General features: G+C 37.5%; 1 long non-coding RNA gene across 1 annotated transcript; it reads right to left on the bottom strand.

The window, feature by feature from the left end:
* Nucleotides 1-1,508: 1,508 nt before the first annotated feature.
* LOC139082889 (uncharacterized) lies at nucleotides 1,509-19,966 on the bottom strand. Its single transcript, XR_011539232.1, has 5 exons — nucleotides 19,834-19,966; nucleotides 16,047-16,113; nucleotides 10,013-10,047; nucleotides 6,283-7,080; nucleotides 1,509-2,659 (listed from the first exon to the last, which is right to left on the bottom strand). It is a non-coding gene; the product is annotated as an uncharacterized lncRNA (long non-coding RNA).
* Between the last annotated feature and the right edge of the window lie 1,186 nt (nucleotides 19,967-21,152).

Here is a 21,152-nt window from a genome sequence, read left to right as displayed (position 1 = left end):
AGCTAGATCATTAAGTTCCAGAGAAGTAGTATACCACATCTGCTTGACCGTCAAAAGAATAAGAGGCTTCAAATTTGAGGGGGTACTTGGAGCTTCAACTTTAAAATCCCCCCCTCCAATCTATAACATACTGTCACACATTCTTGGATTCAAAGATAAATTTTTGGGTTCTTTTTAAAAATGGACATTTCGGGGCTGGCCGTGTGGCTTCGTGGCTAAGTGCACATTCCACTTCGGCGACTCAGGGTTTGCTGGTTCAGATCTTGGGCACAGACCTACACACCACTCATCAAGCCATACTGTGGCAGCATCCCACATAGAATTGGAATGACTTGCAACTAGGATATCCAACTATGTACTGGGGCTTTGGGGAGAAAAAAGGAAAAAAGAGGAAGATTGGCAACAGATGTTAGTTCAGGACCAATCTTCCTCAAAAAACACAAAAGGACATTTTATGTTCCATTGGCCTGTTGCAGTGTTTCATTTGACACACACCTTGAGAGGAAGGTTGATCTTCAGGGCTCCCTTGCATTGGCCTGTGAGGGATGGGTGTCAGAAGCATCTATCTGTAACAGTACAATTCTGGCTGCAGCAAGGCAAGATGGCCATTGCTTCCTATTATCTACTTAAAAAATATACAGCAAGAAGTAATACACGGACAGTCTGAGGCACTGGAAATGGAGAAAATTGGGTTTCATGACATTTTGGTAGCAAGCTATGTTCAGAATATAATGTGACAAAAGTTAACAGTGACCAATTCATAAGATTCTAGATGACACTCTAGATTCTATACGAGAGAGGTTTTATCAAACTATTTCAGAAAGAAAAATTCCCTAAGGCTGCTTTTTTACTTACTCAAAGGTAAATATAAAATAATAATAGCAGAATGATATTCCTAACAGCATGCCTTATGGTTAACAAAATAGTTTCTCACAAACTATCTTATTTGATCTTTTGAACATCATGGATGCTTTGCATTATTCTTATTTGCACATGAAAACACCGAAAGCCAGAGAACTAAAGTATTTCACAAAATATTACACCATTAATAGCTCACATGTTCAGGATTCTAACACATGAGATTTTTTATTTTATTTTGAGGAAGATTAGCCCTGAGCTAACTACTGCCAGTCCTCCTCTTTCTGCTGAGGAAGCCTGACCCTGAGCTAACATCCGTGCCCATCTTCCTCTACTTTATTTGTGGGATGCCTACCACAGCATGGTGTGCCAAGCAGTGCCATGTCCACACCCGGGATCCGAACTGGCGAACCCTGGGCCGCAGAGAAGCAGAACGTGCACACTTAACCGCTGTGTCACTGGGCTGGCCCCAAACACGTGAGATTTAATTCCAAAGCCTGGGACAGTTTACTAAGTTATTTTCATTTATTTTAATTTTAATCCTATCCCCAAATGTATGTGAAACTATTGGAAATCTCACAAGGCTTTTGTTAAAGGGAAGTTTATATTTTAGACTTTAATATTTCTAAGCAAATAAACAATGATACAGCTTTTTGGATTTTGACTTTATTTTTCTAATTGCTTTTACTTACACAATATTTTATATTTCTCTGTGACAACAAGAAGGGAGAGTTTTCACTACGTGGACTGAAATTTCTTTGAGGACGAGCATTTTATGTGGGTTCTTAACAATGGAATGGGGCTATTGTTCGTCAACACGAGAACTTAAAAATTGTTAGGGTTTTATTATTTCGGCTACATTGTCACCTGGGCATTACAAACTCCATTCCTGGTGCATTGAGTGGCACAACCTATTTAAACACAATTCAAGAATGAGAAATAGAACAAGGGATAATTGTTCAGCATGGTGGCGAGTGTCACTTTGTGCTTACTTCCATCTGGGACCTTTAGGACCAACCTCTCTGATCTACTGATCTGAATCTCTGATTCTGATCTCTGGCCTGACCATGAGCTTGACTACAATGTCCTATTACATCTTAAATTTTAAAAATAAAAACAATAAGTTTGGGGCATTGAGGTAGGGCTGAGTCCAGGATTCCATCCTTTCGTCCCTTCCCTCTGTGTTCGTTTGCTAGGGCTTTCACAGCAAAGGACCACAGAGTGGGAAGCCTAAACAACAGAAATTTATTTTCTTACAATTCCGAGGGATAGAAATCTCAGATAGGGTGTCGGCAGGGTTGGTTTCTTCTGAGGTTTCTCTGCTTGCCTTGCAGATGAGCATCGTCTCCCTGTGTCTTCACACGGTCTTCCCTCTGTGTTGGTGTCCTAATCTCATCTTCTTATAAGGACACCAGTCATGTTGGATCAGGGCCCCCACTAATGACCTCATTTTAACTTACCTCTTTGAAGACTCTATCTCCAAATACAGTGACATTCTGAGGTTCTGGGGGTTAGGACTTCAATGTATGAATTTTGAAGGGGCACAATTAGCCCATAACAACCTCTCACTTACTTCTTCACCATCACTTCCCTTGAAAGACAAGTTGCTTATCTGGTTGCTTGGCTCCCAGGACACTGATGGAGCTCCTTTGCTAGATGGCATCGTCGGGCAGTAGGAGGTCATGCATGTGGGTGTGGTTCTCCAACAGCCTCTTGACTTTTTCTCTTGCACACATACTGACAAGCTGGCACATGACCCAAGGGCTTGACCCCAAAGAGCTTCTTTTTCTGATTCCTCCAGCTGTGTGGACAGAGGAGAAAAGGACAAAGAAAGAAAAGTACATTATAATGTTTCATATTGCTAAGCAAAAATCACAAAACCTAAGCATTTGTTGAAAAGATGTTCAAGTTAAAGAAAAATACACCTCTTAGCCCCATGTACCCCTCTGGCTTCTGTAATAGCTTTCTGTCTCACATCCCAGACACAATTCTGAAGTTTCCACTTTCTTACCTCTCCTTCATTCTTCCTCCTATTGCAATCCAGTTCACTCATTTTGTTTTTTTTTTTTTGCTGAGGAACGTTTGCCCTGAGCTAACATCTGTGCTGATCTTCCTCTGTTTTGTATATGGGTCACCACCACAGCATGGCCTCTGATAGACGAGTGATGTAGCTCTGCACCCAGGAACTGAACTGAGGTGGCTAAAGCAGAGCCCACTGAACTTAACCACTAGGCAACAGGGCTGACCCCTGGCTTCATTCTTTAATCAGTCACTAACACTGCTCTCTTGAAGATCATCATTGAATTCCATAATACCACATTCAACTGACAATCTTCTTTCCTTATCTTCCTCATCAAACTTAACACTTTTCCTTCTCCAATCTATTCTCTTTTTTTTGGTGAGGAAGATTGTCCCTGAACTAACATCCATTGCCAATCTTCCTATTTTTGCCTTAGGAAGATTGTCCCTGGGGCAACATCTGTGCCAATCTTCCTCTAGTTTGTACGTGGAATGCTGCCACAGCATGGCCCAATGAGCAGTGTGTAGGTCCATGCCTGGGATCCGAAACCATGGACCCCAGGCCACTGAAGTGGGTCACGTGAATCCAACCAGAGAGGCTCGGCCCCTCTCCAATCTGTTCTTAAATCCACTTTGTAAGTTCTATATAGTTTTGAGATTATTGTAACTCCCAATGGATTTTTTATTATTATTATGTGCTGACATTGTATACCTGCTTTTTCTCCAAATTCTATTTTGTCTGGTATAAAAATTACTAAACCAGTTTATTTCATTCGTGTTTGGGAGACATACGTTTTCCCAAGACTTTAATATAAATTGTTCTGTATAGTTTTATTTGCCATTCCTCTGAAGATAATCTATCTTTTCTCTCTAGGTGATTTTCTTTGTGTCATTAGTTTCTGCCATTTCACTATGATGAATTATAACGTTATGTTTTTAAGTTTACTCTCCTTGGAATTCGTTGGGCTATCTCCATCTCTAAATTGGTATATTACATATATATTACATTTATATACTACACATATATTATTATGCATATATAGTATATTACATGTATATACCAATTTATACATAATATTTAATTTATTATATTTATTTATATTTATAAATATATACCTATTTCTCACTTTATCTTTTGTGTCTCTTAACCATTCTTTAATATTTCTACTTCTGACTCTCTGTGCCATATTCTGGGTAATTTCTTCATCTGTATTTTCCATTTACTAATTTTCTTTTTATCTATCTGTGCCTAAATTGCTGTTAATCCTGCCCATTAATTTTTTCATTTAAATAATTATATGTTTTTTCCTCTCTAGAAGTTCAATTTGTTTCCTTCCTAGATAATTTTCTTGTCTCTTAATCTTTGTTCATATTTCCAATACCTTTTATATATTTAAGCACATTAAACTTGCTTATACTCTGTTTCTCAGTCACTCCTATACCTGAAGACTTGGAATTTTATTCAGTTGCATCTTTGTTTCTGCTCCCTCCTGCTCATGGTATCTTATTTCCTTGTTTGTTTTGTAGATTTTGACTAAAAGCTTATTTTCCTTGAAATTTTATCTGTGGTAGTGCAGAGAGAATGGAGATGGAGATAGGCTTCTCCAGAAATATTTGAACCTGCTTTTGCTAGCCTTCTGGGGGCACCATCAGTCCCAGGACCACTTTATAATTCTGGAATACCTGTTAGTTACTTATTGGAGGCTCTTGATCTATTCTCCACGTCTTACAATATTCTTTCTTCTTTGTTTCCAATTTTCTCTTTTCATAGCCTTGTGCTAATTATTTTTGCATGGATATTCATGAGATTTTTAGCATCCTAAACTTATTTTTTTAAACATGCTTTTTGAAATATATACACTTGATGTTTGTTACAACATTGTTTACAGTAGCCAAGACTTGGAAACAACCTAAGTGCCCATTGACATATGAATGGATAAAGAAGATGTGGTATATATATAATGGAATACTAGTCAGCCATAAAAAAGATGAAATCTTGCCACTTGTGACAACATGGATGGACCTTGAGGGTATCATACTAAGCAAAATAAGTCAGATGGAGACAGACGAATACCTATGATTTCACTCATACATGGAAGATAAAACAACAACAAACAAACACATAGATACGGAGAGCAGATTAGTGGTTACCAGAAGGGAAGGGGGGTGAGGGAAGGATAAAAGGGGCATAGGGGCCATTTACGCAGTGACGGATGGAAACTAGACTTCTGGTGATGAGCATGATGCAGTCTATACAGAAGTCAAAATATAATGATGCACACCTGAACTTTATAAATTTTAGTAACTAAAAAACATCCTTTAATTTAAAATTTAAATTATGTTGTAAACGTTATAAAGCAACATTACTTCAATAAAAATAAATGTAAAAAAACATGCTTTTCATGTTGTTCTATTATTTTAATCTCGTTTAGGATGAATTGACCTTTGGTTGTATGCTTTTGGCTATCTTTCTAATGTTTTTGTACCATCTGTGTCCCTTTCTCTCTCTCTTTCTCTCTTCTCTCCTCTAGCCTTTTTCGTCCTTTCTCCCCCTCCACTACCACTTCTTCTTCTCCTTCCCTCTCTCCCTTTCCTCTTCTTCATCTCCCACCCTCTCCATTTCCTTTCACTCTCTTTCTTTCCTCATTATCTCTGTCTAACGGTTTTTCATTTACTGTGATTCCAAATTTATAAGCAAATCCTGAAATGCCTTCTGCACCAAGGTACCACTGGGGCTCTTGCATACCACTCCCCAGACCATTTTTCTCAGTTTCCTTGTGATGCTGTGTGTATTTTCACCTATTTCTCTAGGTTTGAAGCTTTAAATAAGGCACAGTTTCAGTTCCTGTATCATCAGCATCTTGGAATCCACACTATCCTCTGTTTTCAAGGAATTCTCCTACCAAATAGGAAGCATTTCTATCCCACTTCTCCACATGAGCTGAATCCCAGCTACCTCTGCTTTCTCTGGACCTTGACTTCAGCAGGCTAATTGCTTCTGCCTTGGTTTGTGTGATCTACGGGGAAGATTATCTTATTTTTGTGCCAAGTTACGTCTCTATTCTTTTTTTTTCACTTTATATGTCATCAGTATATGACTGGAACCATAGAGTTACCCAAAAGCATGAACTTACAGAGTCATCTTGGCTGGAAGTCCAAACTGTTTCCTACATTGCTACTTCTTATTTTCCTAAAACACAATTTTGAGCAGTTTACTCTCTTTTCTAAAATAATCTCTTGACCTCTCAAAGCATTAACCTGGCAGGATAGTAAAGTGTCTGGCTCAGAAATGTCAAATTAAGGGAAGTTTTTTAATTATTAAAAAAGTGTTATTTGAATTATTGGTGACAACAATTTCCACAGTGAAATCTCCAAATTATAGCTTTTTAGATGAACTGTTCTTACCTTGTTTTCAGAGGCTCCTGTCCAGTTTAACCAGCAGCAACCCGTTGAAGATGTTCCCATAAGAATTAGCTTGAAAACTTATATCTTCCTGAGTAGATTTTCATATGGAAACATAGCCTAGGTAGTAATTTGCGGATCAAGTATAAAAATAATATCGAACTTCAAGTAAATTTGTTAGGAATGAAGAAAGTTGATGCCTCCAGTATGCACAAATTTACCAATTTTAAAGTCTTTAATGATAACCTTCTCAGATATCTTAAGATTTCTTAATACAAGATATCTTAATACATTTGAAGAAGTTAAATTATATCAGTTTCCTATTGCTGCTGTAAAAATGTATCACAAACTTTAGTGTCTTAAACAATGCAAACTAATTGTTACATAGTTAGGGAGGTCAGAAGTCAGAAATGGCTAAAATCAAGATGTCAGCAAGGCTGCATTCCTTCTGGAGGCAATAGGGGAGCTCTATTTCTCTCACTTTTCCACATTCCAGAGGCCACCAGCATTCCTTGGCTCCTGGCCCTTTTCGCCATCTTCAAAGCCAGCCGTTTAGCATTTTCAAGTCATCCTCTGACTCTGGCCCCTTTTCTGATTTTCTCTTCCATGTTTTCAGGGCCTCAATTATTACAATGGCTCCATCCAGATAATCCAGGATGATCTCTCTTTTTTACAGTCAGTTGATTAACAACCTTAATTCCATTTGTAATCTTAATTCATCTTTGCCATGTAACCTAACATAGTCACAGGCTCCACGGATTAGGGTCCATCCTGGACATCTTTGGGGGACCATCATTCTGCCTACGACAGGAAAATTTAAGAAGTGTGCAAACTCTCTTCCAGTAAAAGTTCTACAGTTAACACGGCACAGTTTGTTTTTGGTATTTTTTTTTATCTTACTTGGATATTTTATTTTATGTCATAAAGAGTGCTTCTGACATTAAAGATCCTGATATCCATAATTTGGAAATGTGAGGTACTACTGATGACGTTTTCAGATTAGACACTCTCTTGAATTGTGTTTCATTAGGTATGTTCTATCTGGTACAGTTGGAATTTATTATATCATAAAATAGGCTTATATAATATCAGAATATTGATTCTTCAAAATATTTTCTTCACACTTGAGTGTCATTAATGTAAATATTTTGTCACTTTTCTGAATGTTATTTTAAATTAAAAATTAATATTTCAATATTTCTTATTTTTCTTGCTGCATTCATATTTTTTAATTTAAAATGGATGTTTTTAATATTAAGCATGCCATCACTCTTAAAAACAATACCAACTGCTTTTAAAAATCCATTTTCTGTAGCCTCAAAACCTACATTCCTTGTAAAGATTTTATATTTAAACAGGTTTATTTTTTGTGGAAATTTATTTTTCTACTACAATGGATGATCTTTGTTTAAAGCTAACAAGTCGTTAGAATCACCAATCAAATACAATATCCTAAAAATATCTGTCATTAATTAGACAATGAAAATTTTCTAAATTTTTCTTATTTTCTTTATGTCTTATTTTCTTGGGATAGTTATAAAATAAAGCAACAGTACTAAGCAAACTGTGCCAGTACCTTATCGCAAAATACACATCTAACACAGAAAATAACATAAAAATTGTAAAGTATCTACTGACCACAAAATGAGAAATGTACAATCTGGTTGACCATCCCTCTGAAAACAACCTAAAATTCTGGATAAAAAATATTTTGAAGAGTTGTCTTGGGTGTTTCAGTGAGCTGGCAAGGCAGAAAAGAAATATCAGGCCAAAAACTGAGGGAAGACAGAAAACTAGAATGTGAAACAGGCATAGAAACTAGCTTTTGTATGTGCTGAAAACATAACTTAATAGCTCCAATATGCTATGAAATTAAAAATTGCATATCTAAATAAATTATACATCAAAGGCACTATCAGAATGGAAATTAGAAAATATTTAGAAAAAGAATAATAATGAAAATACTAATCAAAACTTATAGAATGCAAGTAAGCAGTAATTAGAGGAACATAGCTTTAAAATGCTTAAATTAGAAAAGAAAAAAGGCTGATAATTAAGGAGCAAATTATCCACTTAAGTTAGAGAAGGAAGAGCAGTATAAACCTAAAGTAAGCTGAAAGAAGGAAAAAAATAAAGATAGGAGAAAAATTAATGAAACCAAAGAAACATAAAAAGTATCAACCAAGCCATATATTGCTTTTTTTCCCACAAAAATTTTCAAAGTTCAAAAGCTCTGGAAAATCCCTCGATAAAAAGGGAAAAGTAAAATAATAGTAATATAAAATTAATAGTAATATAAAAGTAAAATTAATAGTAATATAAAAAGGGACATACATACAAAAAATAGGGTGATAAAAAGATAATAAAAATAATAGAAATACATTTATGACAAGAAATTTGAAAACTTAGATGGACAAATTTCTATACAAATATAACTCATCAAAGTAAATGATGAGCCTGGATAAAAGAACAGATAGAAATGGATATGTGAAAAATTTTATAGCCTTTAACAGGATTACATTTTTAGTTTAAAATTTTCCCAGAAGGAAAATGTCAGCCTAAACGATTTTACTAAGTTCTTCCAAACATTCAATGAATTTATGTAATAATTTTACACAAATTCTTCCAGGAATATTAAAAATATATATATATATTTCTTAATTCATTTTATGAAGGTTATTTAACTTTGATAGCAAAGCCCAATGAAGATGAGAAAGGAAATTATAAGCCAATTTCACATGTAAACATAGATGCAAAACTGCTAGACAAAGTATCAAGCATTAAATCCAAAATGTGTAACCAAACAGAAGGAAGTAGAGAGGAATGGGAAAGAGAAAGAAAGACAGAGATAGAGAGAGCAAGGCAAAGTTGAATCTGGGCAAGTAATGCAAGGTTGCTTTCCGTATCCTAAAAAACCAATTTTTGCAATTGATCGCATTAAAAGTTAAGAGGAGAAAAACCATATGTTAACCTGAAGAGATCCAAAATAAGTATTTAATAAAGTACTTCATGATAGATCTGTTGTAACCTAGAAACAGAAGAAAATTTCCTTAACTCTGATAAAGAATATTTACCAGATTAACTACAGGAAACTGCACTTAATGTTAAATGTTAGCATTTTAATGTTTTAATATTGCAAAATGACCTTTTAGATCAATGGGGAAAGAATTAGTTTTCAATAAATGATTCTGTGACAATTGGTTATTTATTTGGAAAGAATAAAATTTGATCATTACCTCACTGATATATGCAAATAGATTTCAACTGGATTAAACAGTTAAATCTAAGTGGCAAATCTATGAAAATTATGGCAATAGGGCAAAATAACTGATGATCTTGGCTATGGAAGCATTGCTTAAGCAAGATATAAAAAGTATAAAACATAAACTAAAAGACGAAGATAAACTACATTAAAATTCTCATTATTTTCATCAGATTATACAAGCAAGAGAGTAAAAAGACAAACTACCACAGGGAGAAGATATTTCCAATCCATATCACTGAGAAATGATTAGTATCCAGAATATTTAAATAACCCCTAGAAATGAACAAGAACAAGGTAAACAATTCAGTAGAAAAATGAGTAATAGACTTGAACATTCATTTCACAGAGGGACCCCCTACAACTGAAAAAGCAAAGGCTCTTAAACTTTATCTTAAACACTATATTTAATGTTCCAACATTGTAAAATTATGTTTGATGTTCAGAAAAATATAATGGTGCCCCCATTACCAGTTTTATTCAGCATATCCTGGAGATAGGAGTATCTGAAAAAAAACAAGAATTAAGGAATCTCTCACAGATTAAAGAAAGAGACAAAACCAAAATACAAAAAATGGGAATGCTTTGAGGGATATAGCACCAGATATGGATTCTAAGCAAAAATTAAAATATGGAAGGAAAGGTAGTTTTCAAGAAATATTAATTATACCGAACCAAGCTGAATTAGAAAATCAGACTAGACCAATAGATTCTTACCGTGTTTTATATAAAGTTATCTTTTCTTTTAAAAGTATTTTCCCCCATAATTTGACTCTCTTAAACTTGACTTGTTTTGTATGCATTTATTTCTTACTTGGCTGGAAACATTCCTACCTCCACCTGCAGAAGGATACATTTTCCAAGTTTCTGTATGTTTACTTAACATGACATTCTTCGATCTTGCTCCATTTTTTTCTTGCTTGTATACTGAAGATGCTAATCTTTATGAGTTTCCTTTTGTTTGCTTGTTTTCTTCCTGGATATCTATAGAACTTTTTTCTTTATCATTTAGAGTTAAATATTTCACTTGGTATCCCAGTTTTATCTTTGAATTATTTTTTATGTTTTAAAAATATCTTAAAAAGTTTTAACCTACAGAAAGTTGCAAGAATACTACAGAAAACAACCTTATGTCTTTCAGCTAAATTCGTCAGTTGACATGCTGCCACATTTGTGTGCTGTCTCTATTGTTTATTTTTTCTGAATCATTTGGAAGTTAGATATCATGATATTTCACTCCTAAATATATCAGTACACGTCTTCTAAAAATAAGGACTTTTCACATGTCCACAATAAAATTATCAAATGCAGACAATTTTATATTGATATAATAATATTACCTAACATTTAGTTCAAAGGCTAATTTTACAAAAAAAATGCCCTTTACAACTTTTTTTTCTAATTCAATATCCAATCCAGGATCACGCCATGCATTTAACTGTGAAGTTTGATAAAGGTTTTCCTGGTTCCCAGTGAGCCCTCTTGATCTGGAGGGGCTGTTTTATTGGTTTATTCATATCTAAGATTCCTATTATATAAATATTGGATCATCTAGATCTGTTCTCTGAGACCCTAATACTTTTTCTCTTCTCTGTCTCCCTCTTCTTTTATTTTCTTTCCTTTTTCCCCCCTTTTCTTTTTTTTAACTCCAGGTGCCCGCAGGAGGGGTGATGGAGGGCAAGAGTGGTCTTTTTCAGAACCGCAATGCACCTCACTGACTCCTTCAGGCCTGTAGTCCAAGAGCCTGGAAACTGGCACTGTCCAGGGCAATCTCCCAGTTCAGGCCCCTGATGCTGATGTTAGTCTCCCAGGAACGCATGATTCAGCCTCCACTGGACGCGGTGATTGCATCCTCTGGGTCATGTAGCATTGTGTGCACAGTCCCTTCTGCCGTGCCCTTGTCAACATGCACCACAAGATCTCCCAGTCCGAGTACTTAATGCTCCAATCTCATTCTTCTTTGTAGCCACAGTGAACTTTTGGATCCAAGGGAAAATTCCAAGGAGGCAAACTTGAACTTCCCAACATACTGCTGTCTCCAAACTTGCCCACTCGGCCTTCATAGACCGCGGCCGCAAGGATAAGCAGGGCAGCCCAGGGCCGCAAACAGGAAGCCCAGAGAGCCGCCGTGATGGGAGCCCGGGCCCGGCCCGTAGGTGCCCGGCATCTCCCGCCGCGGGCTCGGCGTCCATGGGACTGTGGAGCGGAAACCGCGCGGCAAGTGATTGGTGAGGGGCTCCTACGATTTATTGTCTTGATTTTTGTTTCCTTGTCCATCTGAAATTGCTATCTTGGGGTTTAATCTCATTAATTTGACTTTGTGCTCTGTCCGACATGTTGAGGCTCAGTCCTTCCAGTATAGTTTTTAATTGAGCAAATCGTCGTTGTGTGTTTTAAAATCTCTGTCTACACGAAACTCAGGTTCTTTCTTTTTCACAAACTGCATGCTATAGTTTAGTAGATGTAATAGCCTCTTGAGAATTGCGTAAGAATATTTTATCTCCTAGGTTTAAGAGTAAATTTTTTTCTGAGAGAAAGGTTACTTTAAGTATTCAAAGCAATGTCCCCTTTTCTGGCTACATTTTCTCTACATATATTGAGTAATTTTTTTCTGTTTTCTTACTCATTACAAAACCTCACCATGCTGGCCGGCTGCTTACAAGTACCGCCTGGTCCAGGAAGAAAACGCCTCAGGCTGATTTTCTGCTTGTGCCTCCTGACAGAAAGCTTACCCTTATGCTCTGATGTTAGAGACTATTTAATGGAGTGTCCCAGTTTCTTTTAACAATTTGATGCACACACGTGTGTCTGTGTATATATGTCATTTTCGTGAAAATATTTAGTGTGAGAGAATAAGGAATTACCGTCTATGTTCTTGTTGACATTTTACATGAAGAAGCTTCTTGGGAAATCACTGTGCATCTCTACATTGCCTTAAAGTAGTTCATATTCTGTGGCTTGATAATTCCATTTCTAGAATTTCATCCTAAGAAATTATTAGAGGTCTATCCAGGTTTCAATGTAAGTATTCTTATTAGAGTTACATTTGTAATTATAAAAATAGTTAGAAATCTGTCAGTAAGTGAAGTCACATAAATTTTAAAAAAATATATGTATATGTAGACATTATAAGTCCTATAGTCAAGTTTTTAATTTTTTTATTTTATTTTTTACATCAGAATACTCATAATCTTAAATGAAAACAGCAGGATCCAAGAATGTGTATAAAATCTAATCCCACTTTGGTTTTATATATTTATGTGTGAGAGGGGAAAAAAGCTTGGAAGGAAGTGAATCAAAATGTTAACAGGGTTATTTTAAATGTCTTCCTTCCTTCTTTCCCTATATTCAAAATTATCTATAAAACCAGACATTACTTTTCTAATAAAAAAGAAATAATAAGTATTATTTTAAATTAAATCTCATTATCTAAAATTGAATTCTTCGTCTTCCTTCCCAAATGCTCGTCACTTACTGACATTTCTATCACTACAGATGGAACCATTTTTCTAGTTTCTCAGACTTACAACTCTGGATAGTGATTTCTTCCACTCCACTATATTCCACGAGCAGGACAACCCCTCAAGTACTATGGCATGTATACTCTTCTTGTGGGAGTTGGGAGTAGGGTGGAGATGATAGCTGGAAATAATACTATAATATATTGTACATGTTCTGATTGGTCAGACCTATATCTCATGCTTCTACCCTGGAGCAATGGTGTAGCTTAATTTGAACCACATGCATGGAAAATAGAGAAGGCCTGGCACCTTAAAGGAAATTTGTGGTGCTGAGGCTTCTACTTATTGTTTGGAGATGTACATGCCAAAAACTGTCAAAAGCATATCCTTTGTTTGGTCCTACTCATTTCGATCTGAGACCTGGCTTACGCTTGATTTAGACTGTGTGTTTCCTTAAGGCGAGGTTTATGCCATTCATAATTTTATCCCTAGTGCATAGATAGTGCCTGGCTATAACACTGAATTGCTTTCATTTGTTCTTTAATCATGTCCGCTTTCATGTGATATTTACTTTATTGTCTTAAACAGTTATTTAAACATTGTATGTTTCAAAGCCTCTACACTTGTTTCCTCATCTTACAGAATTACGATGGTCAGAATTCAAATGCTAATGCTCCTTATAGTTTCCGTACTTTATAATCCAAATATATTTATTATACTAAAAAAAGAGGTTATAAATATGTTTAAGCCTCTACCATTCAAAAACTATCCCTTCTGTATCAATGAGTTTGCCTTAAGCAGCAAGTAATAGAAAACCCAATGGGAATACATTTCCCTTAAGAACTTAATAAGCTTTCAGTCTGTTTTCTTCTGGTCAATTTCATGTGCTAATAAGTACATCCCAAAATTTTGTCTTGCAAAATGTTTCTCAAATTTTCATGTGCTTATGAATCACTTGAGAATCTTGTTAAAATACAGATTCTGGTTAAGTAGAACCGGGTGGAGCTTGAGATTCTGTGATTCTAATAAACTCCCTGATGATGCCGATGTAGTGATAGCAAAAAGCCTAGAGTTGTTTTTACATTTAGAGAATTCTCAGCCTTTCTGCCCAACTCCACCGTTCTCAGTTTTAATGGCCTCTTCATGAGAACTTTAAACAACAGACTTGGGTGGAAGGAGCTACCCATAGTCCTACATTTGTGCCCCTTGACTCCTTTATCTTTTGGAAAGCACTCAACGAGTGGCTCCAATTTTATTAATTTTATGCCTAATTATCTTTCCCTTCTCTGCCTCTTCAAGTTTCCCAAACTTCTAGATTGGAAAGGTGAGATCCTCGCTGCCCTTGCCCTACCTCTTTCATTCAGTCATTTCCAAATTTTTGAATCAGTTATCTTGCAAACGAGTCCAGAGGCAAAGCAGTTCCAAGGACGGTTAACTCGGTTAACTCGTTGGCTCAACAGCGTTATCAAGGAACCAGATTCTTTCCGCTGTGCCACCCTCAGGTTGTCAGCTTGTACTCTTAAGCTAATGTCCCTCTTTTTCCCAAAGTGTTTGCTTTAAATTCAGATGTCACATGCACACAACAATATTCAGAGGTAGAAAAGATCTGTTCCTTCTACACAGAACTTTGTAGGAGAAGGACTCACTTCCAAGAAGTTCCTAAGCATAATTCTTTGAAGTCTCAGCTAAAATTTCATTACTTATCCTGGCAAGAAAAACATAATTCCATGACTGGCTTAGAGATGTCTAATGTTTTAATATATTATTTGTAATATTAGTCTCAGGAGACTGGATAATGGGCATCCTGCTAATTCTGATGCACAGGGACACCATTTTCCAGAGCAAGAAAGATGGAAGGAAATGGGTGGATATTGTACTACATTCACACTCAGGGTGAAGACATCCTAGTTCTGTCCATCTAGTTGTCCACTCCACGTGGAAGGAGAGATGGCTTGAGGAACAGGTCGACACTGGCAGTGTTGGTAGTGGCTAATAAGTTACTTGGCTATCAGGGACTTTGAAAGAAAAAAATTTTAAATGAAAAATTGAAAAAAGATGCGGGGGATGGGTATGTGGAAAGGTACAGTGTGGCAATATTTGTATTTCATGTAATGCTCAGCAGAGGTAGTCCATTGTGGAAGAGGCTCCCAATAATTAGTTAGATAAGATGACCTACCTAGTGGATAACAGTCACCTTTCTTTAGATGCTTCATGCTTACTCAATGTATTGTGTTTAAAATGACTATAGCACCAGGAATAGAGGTTCCACGTGGGTTTTCTGGCAAGGCTCATTTGGCTACTGCCACTGCTGAGTGTCCAACTTATTCTTGGTGGGAATTTGCCTTCACGGCCTGCAATGCTTCCACAAGCAGCATTGTTCATGAATTTGTAGAGTGACTTATCGACTGTCATTTTTTTTCCATATGTATCTTGTCTGACTAGGATCACATTTCACGACAGTGAGCCCACAACTGCAGAATTCACTAATCTTTACCACATACCTCATCCAGAAGCAGCTGGCTTGACAGAACAGTGAAATGGCCTGCTAAAGCCTCAGTTGTAGTGCAAATAAAGAGAAAACGCGTTGTGAGAGGAGAATGATATTTCTAAGTGATGAGATGTATGCCTTAAACCAGCAGCCAACGCCATTATGGGCTCCATACATGGGGTGTGTAATCTGAGAGTTAAGGCATAGAAGTAGGAGTGGCTCCTCTTGCAATTACTCTTAATTATACACTAGAAGAATTTTTCCTTTCTGCCCCTAAGAGTATGGTTCAATGAATTTGAAAGTCATAGTGCCTAAGAAAGCTATGCTTCACAAGGAAGCATCAACATGTTTTCAATAAATTGAAAGCTGAGACTACTCCCTGAACATTTTGGGCTTCTCGTGCTGCTGAACCATCAGGTAAAGAACGTGAAGCTCACTCTACTGCCCTGGGTGATTTATCACAATCAGGAGGAAATTAGTGTATTGTCACAGAATAGAGGAAAAGGGACCATGTTCAGAACTCAGGAGAATCACTGGGGTACCAGTTGATACTTACATTTTCGCCTGAGAGCATTAAAAAATTGTGCTAAGCCGAGGAAGACGTGGCGCCAATGGCTCAGAATCTATAAGAATAAAGATATGACTTATTCCACCAGATCCAAACCCTGTCTAGCTGAAGGGGCTGGCAGAGGGCAGCGAGAATACAGAATCATAGTAGAGTTGCTTAGAACTTGTGACCTGCTACAGAAGTGAAGAGTGTAGCAGCTACAATTCATGATATTAATTGATTCTTTCCCTGCATGTTGGCACTGCTACATTATCTGAAGAACATCATTTGTGGCAAACATTTTAGATTTTCAATGAACAATTGGCCAGTTAATCTCAGGATGCCTTTGAATTCCTATTGGGATCCTGACTGATTTATCTGCCTTAGAGAGTCTCATGTCTTCCCACGAGTTTATCTCTGGCTCTAACTCTGCCATGAGCTTCAAACATTGATATCCCATTGCCCATTGGTTATCTTCAGCATAGGTTATTGTTTTTTTCTCTAGCTCCCATAGTTGTTGGCATTCTCACTGAACTAATCACCTAAGGTGGTAAACATCCTAGACTATTTCTTCCTCTTCTCCCTTTAATGTCCAAGGCAATTATCCAGTTGATTATATATTCTAAATATTTCTTCATTCTGTCCCACTCTCAAAATCACAAAGGCCACAGCCTAGTTTATGCTCTTATTTTATCTTGTTTGGATTATCAAGGATATAATCCAAATAAAGTTGGACCCTTAACCCCCACAAGAAATCACATTTGAAGAAACAGCAGTCCAAAGAAAAACCAGAAGCAAAAGAAATTCTAATCTCTAATCCAAACTGTCTCTTAGAAAATACCCAGAGGGAGGAAGTACGTTGCTAATAAACTGCAGTTGCACTTAAGCCTCCCCACCCCATCTCTGCCTCTGTGCTCCACCCTCCGTGTGGATGACAGCTGCTTCTCCCAAACACTTCATCCCTGTGCAAAGCTCAATTCTAGTATATCCTTTTCTCCTGATTGTGATTTCCCCTTTTTTCCAATATAAACCCTTTAACTAGCTCTTTTACTGAGACAGTCTTTTTCCCGAGTTATCCTCGTTGTCTGTCAGAAAGCCATGGTGCTGTGCAGAAAGACACAAACGCTTCCTTAGAAGTTGGAGAAGAAAAGAAGAAATAGGGAAGTCGTGAAGAGCAAGGAAGGTATTAGTTTGTTAAGGCTCCTACATTTTCTTCTAGGGAACTAATGAAGGGCCACATACCTCTTCCTGCTACTTGGAAGCTCATGTCATTCCTCAACCATCAGCTTCCTTTCATTCCCCACACAAATCCTGCCTACTCCCTTCTATTAGGTCAAATTGCATTAGTTTTGGTGTCTGTGGTGGTACTGCCTACATCTACCTGGTTGTATTCTTCCAAATTCTTCTTAGTACACCAGTCAGCTAACATGCCAGTGTTTTGATTTATTAGGTTTCTGAGGGATAAGATTATGGCTGATTCATTAAGTTATTTTTTTCTAAAGGTTCAGTCAGGCATGCAATGTGCCTCTGCCACAACTGATGTAAATATGGGCCATCTCTATGGGCTTTCTCATGTCGGCAAGGGCCAGAGTTAGATTCATGGTCATTGACATCCTGCTTGTGACCTACCCTGCCACACTAGAAGGAAATTGCTAGGCTTATTCTCCAAAATTGATGTAGTTTGTTTTGGGGGGTTTTCCTGGTGGATAATGGAAAATCCGATGCAGTGGACTGAATGTTTGTATCCTCAAATTCGTATGTTGAAATCTTAACCCCCAATGACGGTTTTAGGAGGTTGGGCCTTTGGGAGTAATTGGGTAAAGAATGTGGAGCCCTCATGAATGGAATGAGTGCCCTTATAAAAGGACTCCAGAGAGCTTTCTTGCTTTCTTTCCACCATGTGAGGATACAAGAAGTCAAGAGTCTGCAAATTTGGAAGATGGTTCTCATCAGAACCCAACCATGCTGGCACCCTGATCTTACACTTCCAGTCTCCAGAACGAGAGAACTGAATTTCTACTGCTTATGAGCCCATTCAGTTGGTAGTACTTTGTTATAGCCACCTGAAAGGACCAAGACACTTGCCTATCTATACCTACTGCAAATTCTCCTGCTCAGGGACTTATTTCAAGAGGCTGAAGCATACCTGAAACACTGCGTGGATTCCATTTCCATTCTTGAGGGCAACTCTGTCTTTTTTCCTCCTTACTGCTGATTAATGAACTTTCCCAATAGTGAGAAAACTAGGGCTAGCTCGATTTTAAGAGTAAAATAGACTGTTCAATTGTTTACTGCAAATCTTTGCAGAAGGACATGCTCCAGACTGTTCTGATTCCCTGGTGTATGGGCCACTGTGGTTGTCCTTCAAAACTGATTTTTTAAAAAAGGTGAAGCATTTTCCTTGTTGATTAGTGCATGGTTAGGAATTTAACACAGGAGTTTCAGACATTCTCTACCCTGATTTATAATTACCACAGGACAATCTGCCACCAAAATGGAGATCCTGGTGGCCTTGTGTCCGTGAGTAATCTCCAGTCCTGGGTCCTTTGGATGCGCCCTTCAGGTGTCAGTATTCCTCTGCCTCTGATGCCTGCCATTCCCACAAAATTTCAGCGATATGTTCTCATCATGAAGTAAATTGTTTTTTCTTTGATCTCTGGCATGGCGATCCCTGTGAATTCCTGATTCCATGTTTATAGTAACAGTTAATCTATTACAGTTATTCTGCAACCTATCTGACCCCCAGGTGGATACAGAGTCTCCAGGGGATCATGTTTCTGTCCTCCTTCTAAGGATAACTCTAATTTCTTAATAAATGTGTTGTAGCTTAAAAAGCAATTTTCAGCTTCTAATTTGGGTATGAAGGAAAGCAGAAAATTTGGGCAATGGCTGGAATGGGGAGGTAGGATTTAGGAAAATATTGTCAGATTGGTGAAAATTAAGCCGTATTATGCTGATAGGAAGGTTTAGTTACAACAATGAGGAGTGAGGTTCCAGGAGTGAAAGGGGAATACTACAGGAGCAGAGTCCAAGGGAAGATAAGAGGAGATGGCATCTAGGGCACATGACTGGAAGAATTTCCCCTTAGAATGGAGTAAAACACCTTTTATTGAGAGAATGGCAGGCGAGGAGCCTATATTCAATGTCACTACTTCTACCATTCACTCAGAACTCTTCAGTCACCCTCATCACAATATTGAATGAGTTTTATTAAGGTCACCAATTTTCTTCATCTTGCCAAACTAATGATAATTTTTTTGTTTTTATTTTTATTGACCTCTCACCAGTTTATTAACTATTTGACCACTCTTTTACACTTAATACATTATCTATCTATTTTACACTTAATACATTATCGATTTCCTTCCCTTGTTTCTCTTTCTACACCAGACTTCTAAATGTTAGAGTTGCTCAAGGCTCTGCTCTTTACCTTCTCTTTTCTCTGTCTACAGTCTTGGCTTCAAATAACATCTCTGTGCTGATGATGTTCAAGTTTATATCTCTCTCACAGACCTTTCGCTTTAGTTCTCATCTCCTCATTTACATGTCTAACAGGCATATAAGTTTATCATGGCCAACACAGAACTCTTGATTTCCTATCTCATACCTTCCCACTCCCATCAAACATATGTTCCTCCCCCAAGCCACCAGCAGCTTGTACTGCCCAGATGGCCTCCTAACAGTTTATTCTGTCTTCACAACCCCTACCCTCCACCCCAACCACTACCACCACAAGCTTATCCACATAGCAGCAAGAGCTATGTTTCTAAAACATAAAATAGATGTCATTTCTCACCTAAAAGCTTCCAGTGATTCACCTTATAGCCAGAAGTAAATCCAGACTCTTTTCTGTGGCCTTTGAGATTGTGCTGTCTGGCTGTTGCCTGTATCTTTGACCTCATTTCCTTCTATTATCTCTCTTATTCAATACATTCTGGCCACACAAGCCTTTGTAGAATTATAACAAAAGGTAGAGGGCCACTAAAAGAGAAAGACAAACTGGATTCTGTGTGGCTAACCAGGACCTAAAACAAAAACAGAGTCAAGTGGCCATGCCAGGACTGAGGTGCAGTCACGTACTCTGTTCTCAGAAAAACCACAACTTGTACCTGAACCTGAGTGTTCCTTCCTGACGCCTGGCCAGAAGCCTGATACAGCTGATTTTAGAACGTCAGTATCTGTAGGGGAACCAACGAATCAGAGGGCTTTCAAAACAATCCCTGTGGTCTACGGTTTTTGCCTTCATAAGCCTGCCCTCCCACATTCTGCCCCGAGCGTACTTTCTATGTTTCGGAGGCTGCATCTCCCCGGTTTGCAAACTGCATGAGCAACAAAGTTTTCCTAACTAAATTCTTGCATCCCAGATATTTTTATTGGCACCTTCTTTGTGTTCCTGAGTATTCAGTATCCCAACATTTTCCTCTCTCAGCCTTGTGTCCTCTTGCTCGTCTATGTGGGATATTTTGCTGTTGTCTCCTCCTGGTTCGTTCAACACTTAATTCAGAAAGCATATCTTTAGAGAAGTCTTCTCCAACTACTTTAGCTAGAGAAGACTCCATATTTTTCTGTTTTGGTTACTTAATAGTACTTGAAAGGATTTTGTATTTTTATAAACATGTTACGTCTCCCAGTCCTATTAATACACAGGCTCCTTGAGAGTTGGATCTCTGTTTGTATCTCTAAAGTACCTCAGTATTTATTGACTGATGTAAATTCCCAAGGACATTTTTTATACTTCTTTTTCATTTTAGTGAACACCTTTGTCTGGGTCTCAGCCTGAAGCAGTAATTCCTGAGCTGTCCATTCTCCCCCAAACTGCAGTTCCAACCTCAACGTTGTCTCTACCACGTTCCTTTGTTTTTCTGGTGAAATTTCAAAAATAATGAGGGCCACTTTTTGCACTTCTTTGTAATATTTAAATATTTCTTTTTCATCTCTTATACTTCAATATTCTTTCCATAGGTGACAGCTACTCGTCCTCAAATTTCTTCCTTCCCAGTATCTCCATTTCTAGCTTAAACTTCTCAAAATATAACCTGGCGGTTCTGAGCTCCTCCGCTTCTCCCTGCCTCCTATAGAACTACCTAATCGTTCTGCTCATTTCGCTGGTAAATC

This window comes from Equus przewalskii, chromosome 4 (assembly GCF_037783145.1).
Source record: "Equus przewalskii isolate Varuska chromosome 4, EquPr2, whole genome shotgun sequence".
In the NCBI taxonomy this organism is placed as follows: domain Eukaryota; kingdom Metazoa; phylum Chordata; class Mammalia; order Perissodactyla; family Equidae; genus Equus; species Equus przewalskii.
This window is presented reverse-complemented; position numbering and strand designations above follow the sequence as displayed.